Source organism: Manacus candei, unplaced genomic scaffold (assembly GCF_025592945.1).
Source record: "Manacus candei isolate 608988 ecotype Guabito, Panama unplaced genomic scaffold, ASM2559294v1 h1tg000046l, whole genome shotgun sequence".
NCBI lineage: Eukaryota > Metazoa > Chordata > Aves > Passeriformes > Pipridae > Manacus > Manacus candei.
Genome location: NW_026138094.1, coordinates 4607221 through 4619426, shown reverse-complemented (window position 1 = coordinate 4619426; position 12206 = coordinate 4607221). Strand labels below are relative to the sequence as shown.

The following is a 12206-nucleotide window of genomic DNA, read 5'->3' as shown; positions in this document are numbered from 1 at the left end:
CCTCTCCTGCCAGGGATGCCACCCACATCTGTCTGGGTTATGCCTGCATCAGCTGTTTCCTCCAGCCCTCCACCTCATGCTGAGCCTGCTGTTGCTGGGTGTTGCTGCTCTGCCTCCTGCAGCTCCCCCAGGTTCCCCGGGGCTGAGGCTCTGCTCCTCACAACACCCCAGCCTGTAGGGAGCTCCTCCTACTCCTCCTCAGGTCTCCTGAGCTTGCCCATCCACAGACCCTGATGAGCCAAGGTAACACAACCAGCCTGGAGGTGAGTTAGCCACCATTAAAGAAATGGTTTTGTAAATGTGTCTGTAGACAACAGCAATTCAGCAATTCCCTGCAAGGAACTGCCAGGCAAGACTCCTGCAGGCAGCTCTTTGCAGGAAGTGTAGAAGCTTGCTGGAAGTACACTGAAATCCAAGAAACACCACATGCAGACCTGGAGCACTGGTTGCTGGATCAATTTGTTCATTAGGTAATGGCTGCTTCTGAGAGCAGAGACAGAATTTGAATTGCAATAGTAAAAGCAGGATAATTTCTAGACTTCTTCAGGGACCAGTTTGCCCACTTTTATTCATGAGGTAATGAAAACAAACCTTCCCACTCTATAGTTCCTAATGCTCTTTCTTTATTGGTGGCCTATTTTTCTGCTTGAGGACAGGGAGGGACTGTTGAGTCACACACAATCTCGTGCCCTCCTCCTCCTCCTCTCATTTAAATATTAATATGATGAATTATTACTAGAGTAACAGCTGTGCACTACTCATATCACAGCCACATAACCTTCCCCTCCTCTTCGGAGCACAGCTATTCCTGCCTCACGCTTTCTGATTGACCTTCTCACTTCTTCTGGATGACTTTTGAAAAATTACTGTGGTAGTTCTGGTGTGGTATCATTAGGATAATTGTTTGTTCTGTTCTTTCTGCTTAAATATTAATGATACTGAGGAAGTCAAGATAGCTGCAGTAATGGTAAGTTAAATGTCTGTGTGTATTCTCCCCTGAGATCTGTTTGTTTAGAGAGAAAGAAGTATAAAGGATTAAGATCAACCTTTCTAACTAACACTTAGAAACATTTCTTTCTCTTTTGAGATTTACCAAAATAATAATAATGTCTTTTAGATAAATAAAATCATTGTATATTAGTCAGCTAGCGCCTCTAGATAATTCAGAGGAATACCTAACATTGTCCCTAGAACTATTAATGCACTGCATTCTCTGTAGATAAAATATTATAAGAGAGACTGCTAATAGAACTGTGAGCCAACTCTGTATAGAATGCTGAAAATAAAAATTTGGCACCAAAGAAAGACAGGGAGTGAATAGGAAGGAAAGATAAAATACCATGAGTTAGCTCAATACAACTGGAAACACCAAGGCATTCCTGGGCAGATTTGGAAATGTTAGTAAATATTAATTTAAGTTTTATGTGTAAAGGTCCTCCTCTGCTGAGCACCTTTTGCATGGTTCTTGTGTTTGTGCATGTGTGTGTGGTTTACAAACCCACAGGTTTTTTTCTCCTTGAAAATGTCACTCCTTACAGTACTCTGATGCTGCAGAAGGGTGTGTTGGTTTCTGCACCACTGTCGTGGAGAATGTAATGCCAGCAGGAGTGTAGAAATCAGGTTTACTGGACCTCATATTTAGCATTGGATGAAACTTTTAACTCACTGCTCTTGTTTACCTAAGGGAGAAAAAATCTGAAATGCTCTTACAAAAACTTAAAAATTAAATATCCATATTTTCATTTGAAAGTTTTCATTTTAAAATTCTGTTTCAGTAAATAATTGTTCTTAAAGTCCAACAAAATGCTTTCAAGTTGAATAAAATATTGTTTTATTGCTTAATTGGGTTTTTTTTAGGAACTCAGAAATGCAAAGGGAAACGTAAAAAATTAATCCAAATTTATAAATGATGCCCTTCTTTTCCCACCCCTGAAGAAATCAGTAGAAACCTTTTTTTCTCCAATCAGCCTTACCAGTGACAGGAGAAAGGGAGGCAGGAGGGCTCTCCTGCCAGAGAACTCTTCCTGTTCAAAACCATTGTCTAAGACTGTGCCTGGTTAGGGGCTGGAGAGAAGAAAGACTGGAAAGAGAGTACTGCAAATTGTGTTTCTAACTCATTGACTGATCTGATGTAATGCTAAAAGTAGTGCTGTAACTTCTTGAATAGTTTTTCAACTCTTGCCTTTTTCTGAACAAGTATCTAGTGGGAACAAAGAGCCTGATCCTGATTGTTTGCAATTCCTGCTGCAGTCAACAAGAGTAAAGTCATGGATTGAGACATGCTCGGTGCCACCTATATACATATATATTTCTTGGGGGGGGGTTCCCTTCATGTTCTGTCCCTCCTAAAGTTTGTGGGACTTAGAAATATTTTTTTTTTTTGCCCCTCAGTTTACTGTTCACATCAGGGATTTCTTAATTCTCACGCAGGCTACTGCACCGCAAATTATTTGGCAAAAATTCTGCTTTTATAAAAAAGCCCTGATAAACTTGTAGCATATGCCCCAGATAAAATCTCCTTCCAAACAGTCCCTTTAGATGATTATCTGCAGTGATTGCAAATGAACCTTGTAGCAATCTCACAACAACTGTCCTCGTGGACGGAAGAGAAACCTGCTGTCAGAACTACAAATAATTTACGTAACCCAATTTAAAGCTCTAACAAAATGTTCCCTGTTAAGAGGATTGTTATACTTAATGTGTGAGATGAAAATACTTTCTGAAGGTCAGGAATGCACAGGAGATAGATTAGATCTCTCAAAAAGACAAAAAATAGTTTTTTACTAGAAGTTTTTCCTCTGTCAGACTTTCAACTTGGCATTCTCAGAAACTTATATAAGTGCAGCTTTATTCCTGCAAATGCTGTGTTTGCTCTGCAGAGGGAGAGGAGCCTCAGACCTTCAGCTCTGCACATGGAAAAATGTAACTGAAGGTAGACTGGGGACTCAGGTTGTTTTTTGCCACCAGCAGCACAGCATAAGTAAAAGTTTGTTTTAAAGAACACAAGGGCAGGTTTGGGGACATATTTCCTAGACTGTGCCTGCCACAGCAGCCAGTGCTGTGCTGAAGGGCCCCAGGCAGTGTGTGCTCCTGCCACAGGTGAGACAGTCCCCCAGGGCCACGGGGCCGGACCGGGAGAGGTCCCACAGGTGACGGTGGCGTGGGAGTGGGTGGGCATTAACCCATGGAGCAGGAGCTGTGGGACAGAGCTGTCTCTCTCTTTGGGGTCTTCTGCTCGTGCCCAAACCTGCTGCTGAATGACAGAGGGGTGGGACAGACTCTGCTGAGGCTGGAGATGGGGGCCCCGAGAAGTGCACCAAACCCAGGCAAGGCATCGTGGCAAGGAGTCTGTGCACCCCTGGTGTTGAGGGACCTTCTGCTCAGCTGGGATTTAATGTAAAACTGTCAAACAGAGCCACAAAAACCTGAATTTGACACACTGGAAAACAGCTTTGCAAGATCTAGCTTTTCATAATAGGATCTAGGGAGTGCAGAAGGACTTGGAATGCTTTTCACACAACATACAGTGGAAAGAAAAAGAAATTACAGCCTCTGTAACCATAAGAAAGCTGGGCTAATGTTGCCGTTCTCCTCATCCCTTGCACACAGTTGCATGTGGTTTCCATCTCTCCAACCAGCCAAAACCTGAGATTACAGAGAAGCTGATGATGGAGATTATATAAATACTTAGCTCCTCATCTCCTTCACTGTTGCATTCCTCTAACACTTGGGGTTTCTCCCTGTAATTCTGACTCCTGGCTGCCCTACAGCCCTGTAACAGCAGCTGCAGTGAGGAGGTGCAGGGTCTGCACCCAGGACTCTGGGGAAGCAGCAGGGTTTGGGTGGCAGGAGAGCCTGTGTGACCACATATTGGAGCAAAATAATAGGAAAAAATTTGTCCTGGAGCGTGAGATATTTTCTTACAGCTTCCTGCTTTGAACTGCTGAGGTCCTTTTCCCCAAAGAGATTTGTGAAGGGGAAGATAATCTTGAATAGAGTGCTCTGCATCCCAGCAGTGAGTGCCCCACACTCCCTGGCAACCTGTGCTCCCCCACAGGTGAGAGCTGGTGCCTCTCACCACCCCAGGGCACTGACAGGGACATTTCTTCCCAGAAAGTCTCTGGGCCACTTTTGTTTTGGTTTGTTGTTTTTTTTTTTTCCCAGAAGAGGAGGGCATTCCTGGAATCCAGAGTCAAAGATGCACGCTTTATCTTCGTGGAAAATCTCTTAATGTCTATGAACTGGAGACCTCAGGTTTTGCAGACTGAGAGATCTATTAGCAGATAAATTCCCATGCTGTGAGTCCTGGGTGTGCTCCAGCCCAGACAACTCCTGAACAGAAATTTTCCTGTGACTGCATCCACAGGCTGCTGCAGGCTGTGTTGGGATTGAGCACCTTAATTGAATATAAGTGGACTGTTCCTCCCATGCACTGCTTCTAGTGGCTCCAGCAGGAGCTACCTGACTCATGAGGGGAAGAAACAAGGACCAAATGGGCAAGGAATTTTTAAGAAATAGGTTGGGAGAAAAAGTTTGTAAAAATGAGATTTTAATTGGACAGGAGAAAAGAAAATAGAAACCAGGAAAGGGGAAGAGACTTGGAGACACTAGATGGGCAGCTGAGAGGGAGTGGAGAGAGTGGCATGGAGGGTGTGCAAACGCAGCTACTTGGGGTGTACAAGCACAGCTACTCAGGGGCTTCTGGTGCTGCAGAAAATCAGAAGTGCCTGGACAAAGCCTAGAATAACTTGCAAATATCAAGAATTCAGAGCTTTGGAGGTATGTACTTAGTGCCAGGACTAAGCACTTTGAAAAGTGGGTTGAAAAGTTGAACAGTGGAATAAGTACCAATCCCTTGCAAAATTCAGTTCTAGTAATCTTAAACTGTGCATCTGCTATTCAGGGCTACTGTGACCTTGATCTTTGTGACTCAGTTCAGGACAGTGGAAATCATAATATTCTTCCAGATTGTAAAAATTCACTTAATGGTTATTTGCAGAGCCCGTAAACCCTGTGATTCTGTCCTCAAACTGGAGCAATATGTGATGAATAAGACACAGGGCAGGACACTGATTTTGTTTTTCTTGGTATCCATTTGCTGGTAATCAGGTGAGCACTGTCTTATGCAATGAATCAAGCAGAGCAGTGAGCACTTGTGAGGAGAAAAAGAAATATCTGCTCATGTAGTAAAGCTGTATCAGAGCAGATAGAGCTTGTTCTGGTTACTGGAATTGTCATGTCACACAGAGTTCCCCTCCAAGGTCAGAGAACTTTACGAGCTGCCATGAAGGCCCATATTCCCATGTTCTTCTGCTATCTGAAACATTACAGCAATCAGAAAGATAAATCTTCTTGTTTCTCTGTGTGAAAAGGTTTAAAAGTTTCCATTACTGCCCTGCTGTTTCCCTTGATTTCAGCAGTTACCGCAGCTTCTTTGTTGAAATTTTCCTTGATGACAGCAGCCTATTCAAGCCCTGCCACTGATTCCCTGCAGCCTAGCAATGGTTACACTGGTATTGTTTACTAGCAAACATCTTTGGACCTGGGATGATAAACATGGGGTACAGGGTAGTACTTTGATCGCAAATTGTACACTGCAATTTTACTACGAGCAAATGAATTGCCTTAATTATTTAAACAGGGATATTATCACAAGCCATAATAATCTCTCTTTACTCTGTACTTCTAGGAAGTATCTAGATAGCCCATGCAGTTGTGGAAATACCAGCTTGGGTAGTCTGTCAGGAGAAAATAAACAGCTGACATCTCAAAACCTTTGCTGGGTTGAGTGGGAAATCATCACCTTGGTTTTGATGAATATTGTGCTGTTTTATGAACTCTTTGTGAAGCATCTCTGACAGACAGGTTTGAGAGTGTTAAGTTTTCCTTAAAGTTGCCCTTGGAGCAGGATGGTTTGGGCAGTGGTAGTGAGACTCTTAGTCCAGCCCTGGCAGGATGGTTCAACTCTGAAAGCAAGGGCTGACACTTGTGTCCATCCTTGATTTCTGGGATATACCTTTTCCAACACAATGTGTAACTAGAGAGGCTATCCTGGAAAAGTTAACAGCAAGAAAAAGATGAGAGGTTTGTAAACTGCAGTCTTATCCCTCTGGGCCACCGTTTCAAAACACAGACTACCAGGAAGAGTTTGGTCAGTGTTGTCTGGTGGCTGAGCCTGATTCTTCACTGCTTTGTCAATGAAGTGAGAACTGCCTGACCTTGTCACAAATGGTCTCCCACTACAGACCATGAGTGAAAGGATTTGTGCACCTAACCTCTGTGATAATGGATGCAAGGGAGCAGAAGAAGGTCTGTCAGCCGGTTTATAGTGCTGTGAGCTCCTGGGGAAATCAGATTACAGGTCAGAAGCATGTAACAGCTCTTGCTGCCATCCAGGGCAGTGCTGGAGTAGCTCGTGGAGCACACGTGAACACTGTCATCCTATTGGAGTCTGCTGAATTGCAGCAATCATGAGAACTAGGTAAAGCAATTAGAGCTGGTCCAAAGGTTGGAACTCATCTTCTTTGAGTCATCTCGATTACTTTTGTTTTGGGAGTGTCCAGATTAAACAATAAGAAGAAATATGAGATAATGGTTAGCAACTTTTTGCGTTTACTAAAATAGGTTTATCAGGAATTGGTTTTATTTTAATTGAGGTTTAAATGGTTCTCCAGTGTTTCATAAAACACAAAGAACAAACCATTCTCTCGTAAAAAAATATGGCTTTAGATGTATATGGTATCTCTGAAGTTTTCATTTAACAGGTTTTGGCTGTTAAACTTTGCAGATGAAGACTGTTTAAAGACGCTTGAGATAAAAAAATGCTGACGCACTAAAAACCAGAAGATTTCTGGTTTTAAAAACCAGAGTAAATCTTGCTATTTAGATCATGAAAGAACCTCTAGGTGTAACTATAGAGTGAAATGTTTACCTGTATGAGATGACTTTCTGGGTATAGGATTGCTTCTCAGCGATTCCTCAGCACTAGGGTGCCCTATGGAGGTATTTCTGAGAAATGGGTTTGCACAAGCTCTGTACAGGGACAACGTGTCCCTGTGGAGAAGGCTCTCCAGTGGTGAAGTAGGCATGTGAGATACGTTTCCTCCCAGGTTACAAAGCAAAAAAGATATACAACATCTCTTTCCAAGTGCAGCAAAGAATGAAGTCTGGGTTTACAATTCTAGGGGCTTTTATGTTTGTGATCCTTAAGGTCAGTTGGACCAGTTGGCACTGGAGCTCTCACTGAGCTCTGCAAAGCTGACAGCCTTGTCCACCTTCTCTCACACCCTCCTCTCCTGCACACACACAGTTATGTGAACACCCACTAGCAAGTGGATTTGTTTTTCTGTCCTGCAGTGTAGGGACAGATATATTCCATTTCCATTTGCATAGCCTTTAACTGAAAAAGTTTGGGATGGCCCAGTTTCAGCACTGTTGTACCTCTGAGAGAGGTAATAAATCTTACATTTCCAAAATAACAAAATAACAAAGATTCAGTTGGATCTAATGTCTTTAATGGAAAAAAAAAATTGAGTTTGTTGTTCAGGCTTACAGAAATGTAGATCATGGGTAAAATCAGTTACTCAGTACAAAAGTTAAAAAAATGTGTCATGTATTATTTATTCCTTTCCTAGGTAGGAGTGCTTCTAAGGTCTTCTGTCTGTCAAAGGAACAGATAACTCAAAAATCCTGGGTAGAAACCATCCACTATGAAAGTAGGATGCCTCTGAGGTATGGTCATGAGAGGGATCAAATATGCCATCCTCTCTTAAAGTAAAACCTCAGCAGAAGTCTCAGGCAGCCTGGCTCCAGGGGAGAAAGTACTGTGGGGGCTCATGGCAATGCCCTTGTGCAGACAAGTCGTGTGGTTACACGCTGATGCACTTCGAGTGCCCAGTGCAGAAGGGAGACTGGTCTGTACTTGCCTTGAGGCCCCCACAATGCTGAACTGTGGTGTGGGAATGCAGAGGGCTTAAAATGCATCACTCCCTGGACTGACTGACTGAAAAAGCACATCTGCTGGGAAGGTACACTGCCTACTTCTCACTCATGTGAATGGTCCTCCACGTTCACCACAATGCTCAGTCACTCGCGGTGTCAGAGCGTGGCAAGGAGTGGGCTGAGAGGGGCTTCCTGCTGTCAGGAAAAGCAGACAGCCTGGTAGTGGAGGGGAAGGCTGGAGCCACTGAGTTAAGGTTACATCTGTTCAAAGTTTTGTCACAGACTTAAGAATGCTGAGGGTTTACCCCTATCCCAAATAAAGCATTTATTAAGGGTTAAGTTGCTGTGCTTTATCTTCATGGAGGCTGATGGAAACAGAATGAGACAGGGAGTTAATGTTCCATTCTGTATTGCTGTTGCAAAGAGTAACAGAGAGTTCTTGGGATGAGATGAAGAGACACAGCTTAACCTCAAGGCATCTATTATTGGAGCCCATTTAAAGCACTTTAAGTTGGAAGAGCCTTTGCTGGAGATGATGGGAAATGCCAGGGTAGGAAGATGATCCCAGTGTTTGGCATCAGTCAGAGCTTGGAGAATCTCCAGTGTGTGTGTTGGCATTTATAGCATGTTAGGAAAGTGTCTTTACTCCTCAAGAGTAAAAGACAAAGCGAGTTTAGACAATTCTGGTCAGTTTTTCCTCTTCAAAGGAAAAAATAATTTCTTGTTTTTCATTGTAGTGCAGTTGCAAGCAAATAGTTTTTGCTTGAGCTGCAATAAGAGATCTTGTGTTTCATAAGCAAATGGTGCTTCTGTGCATTAATTTTTCCCCCCTGTTTAGTAGTCAATGGTGCAATTCCCTCTTTCCTCAGCACTTCAAACAGTTGTCCTCTTTAGAATGGCCTGAGATCTTGCATCATTTCCTGTCATCTGTCCAAAGCTATTTATAAAACGTCTGCTGATCCTGGCACATAAGCAAAATCCAGTTTTCATGAGAAAACAAATAGTTTTGAAATGTAATTCCTCCCAGCAAGTGTCTCAAAGCTATTGAGAAAACCTAAAACAACCCTGAAAATCTTAATGAAAGCTAAGACATAATGGTGTTGGGGAATACAGGGAATCGAACAGTCCCTTATATTTTTAGTGGAAATCTTTAGAAATAGATGGTGCAACATGAGCTAAGAAAAAGTTGCAGAGTATTAAGGAAGAAGAGGTGTTTCCAAAATATATTTGTTAGCAAAATAAAAACTTTGGGTTTTGATGTCTGAAGATACAACAAAAGTGACTCAGGGTAGCTTTTGCAATACTGAGTATTTGCCATATAATTTGATGGTAGATGTTCTATAAAATCCCTACTTTTTGGTATTTCTTAGGTTTTCCATCTCTGGCTTCAGGAGACTGACTGGGGTAGGAGTCTGGCAGGGACAGTTGCAGTCATTAGGCGAAGCAGTGTGCTTCCAGTCAATCTGCTGGTTTTGATAAGTGCTATTTTGAGAATCCTGAAAAAGCATTTTGGCCACAGACGAAACACACCCTGAGCAACAGCACTCACATCAGCTTCCCACAGGCCTGTCCTGACCCTGCTGGCACAGGGCTTCTTGGCTCTTTAGCTATTCAATATCCTGCTTGCTTCCGAAACCCCAGCGTCCGTGAGCTCGGGACATCTGGAGACCACGGTGTGTGGGGCAAATTGAATCGGAGGGTGGCCTTGGCCTGAGCAGCCACAAAGACACAGTTTCTTAATATATCTCCCAATGCAGCTTGTTTCATCAAACCACCATAAGAGGTACCAGAGTGCCACAGGTTCCCTGGGCAGGATTGGAGTCCATGTCTCACTCACAAAGGCCTCTACAGGGTACAAATCTAAGTAGCAGCAGAGGTCTGAGACTCTTCCACTACAACCAGTTGGTATTGCTTTTCCAGCCTCCAAGTTTCTTGTGGCAGTAATGGATCATCTTCTTTATGGCTGACTAAGATTCCCTTCTGGCCCTACCATTTGTATGTAGTTTATTGTAAAATAATATTTGAAAGTGTTTGAAAGGCCTCAACTCACTGCACCTCCCTTGTCTCCTTGTAAGCTTGTAGAAAACATTGTTGGTACTTGAGATGTAAAAGTTGTGCAGGTCGAGGCTGCTAAAGCAGTGTATTAGCTGGTGCCCGTGTATTTGTGTTGAGTTTTGCCCCCTGTAAATTTATTTCGAGAGGATTCTGGTGTGGGTGCAAATATTAGTAAATGTTCATCTGATTTTTTTTCCCCTGTAAATTACAAGCTCTGCAGCACCAGCTGTATTTACAATTGCACAGCAGAGGCTTCATCTCTGTAATGCAATAGGAATCAGAATGCTGCATGTAGGAAAGTGCTACGGGAATGAACAGAAATTCTGAATAGCAATATGTATAGACCTGCAATTAAATGCAATATATCTACAAAACCATAAAATTGTCCTACATAAATCCATCATCAGGCCTTTATAACTTCTGCCCAAGAGCTGATGTATTTTCCAGTAGGGGTATAAAACCCAATGCATTTATTGCTGAGAGCACCCAGTCCTGCTTCCAGGACATTGCTCCACATTGGAGTACTCAAGGTATTAGAGATATTTAAATAATATCTGCTGCCTTACAACTCTAGCAGCACTGCAGCTGATGTGATAACCAGCACAGAGGCCGTTTAACAATTACTCTTGTGCCACTTCAATTGGCAGACGTGTTCTCCTAACTACTTCACTTGAAGGTTTGGAGGTGAGGATGAGAGTGGTGCCTTCCTGCAGGTCTAAACAGGGGAGAAATGTCGCACACAGAATTCTCTTGCACCTGAAGTGTTGAGACAAAAACATTTGGTGCTTCTTGTTTCTACTTCATCCCACACTTTGCCTTGCCCTCTGCTGTAGAATATTTTTCAGCTGTAGATTCATCCACTGACTGGATCACTGCTTGATTCCAGCACACCTCCCATGTCCCATGCTGGAAAATTACAAGCCACTTGGGTCACTTGGGGAACCCAAGTGTGAAACTGTTGGTATTAGTCCTTCTTTAAAAAATTAAACCTAACACATCCTGCCTTAATTGCCTACCTTAGTAAATTTCTCTACATGTTTGCTATTCTGTGCATGAAATACTGATAGCTATCTGTGCAAGGAACTAACGAGGAATCAATGAAAGGCTGCGAATCTGGGAGAGCTCCAGCCCTGCAAGTCGATTGCACTCACAGAGGGCTGAGGCTTTCAGTGATGACCCAGCTTTCCAAGCTTTCCCGTTCTCCCAGCATTGACACGGCTTTGCCAACTCCTACTTCAGGCAGATGTTCTGTCCCCTGTGCTAAGACTTGTTTTAAACATAGAAAAAGTAGGCAACGGAATTGCCTGACTTAATAAAACTGTGTGATATTAAGCAGGGATCCTGCATGCTGTACCTAAGTGTCCTAGATTGCTGATGATCTACCAAGGGGGAAGAATGACTTGTTCTGTTTTAAGTGTTTAATGACTTTTTGTCCTCCAGAATTTCCAAAGTATGTCACGTAACCAATTTATTTCTAACCTCAAAGCTGAACATCTTCTTTGACTTCCTTCTTCCACCTCCATTTGCCCTTTGTACTCGGTGGCCTTTGGTTTGAATTGGTCTGTTAATGGTTTGTTCTTTCCCAGTCTGTCTATTGATTCACACAGGAATGAAGATCTTAGGGTTTGCTTTTTTCCTTTCTTCCAAGTTCTCTAATACTACCATAGTTTCTTTCCTGATTAGAATGTAGACAGTATAAATCTTGCTCTAGCAAAGTCAGCCCCATCCACTGAGTGCAAATGAGGTGATAGCATGCTGTCTGTGCTCAGGTAGCTGTGGCTACTGCCAAGTAGACTTAAACTAAAACAGGATTTTGATGCAAATATTTCTTAAAAGTTTGTAAGATGGCAGGTGGTTACCTGATAATAATGCTGATATAAAGTATATTTTAAGATTTATTGGGAAAACTTTAAAGTCTGCAAATCCAGAGAGCGCTCGTTAGAAAAATATGTTTGTGTTAGAAAGAACAAATAAAAAAACCCCTGTGTCTAGTATAGAAAGGTACAGTCTGACCTTTTCCAGGAAATGGAGGTGCCCAAGAAGTGAAGACACTTGAGCTGTCAGGTTGCCAGTGGAACTCATATTTATCTGAGCTCTTTGTGCTGAACGTCAGCACTATGAAATTGTAAGCTGGAAGAACAAGTGATTTGTAAAGACTTTGCTTAACACCTGCAGGGAACTAGGCTGATTGGAGGAAGCAGCAGTTAACA

The 12206-nt window shown here is 42.7% G+C and overlaps 1 protein-coding gene across 2 annotated transcripts in view; it reads left to right on the top strand.

The window, feature by feature from the left end:
- Positions 1 to 241: 241 nt before the first annotated feature.
- The window catches only part of MAPK6 (mitogen-activated protein kinase 6), a 29754-nt gene continuing 17789 nt past the window's right edge, over positions 242 to 12206 (top strand). The window contains exon 1 of one of the 2 annotated variants that reach the window (XM_051797005.1): positions 242 to 263. The gene's annotated coding sequence lies outside the window, so the exon portion shown is untranslated. Of the gene's footprint in view, positions 264 to 758; positions 968 to 12206 lie in introns of those variants that run through there. The other variant, XM_051797003.1, reaches the window with a different exon arrangement.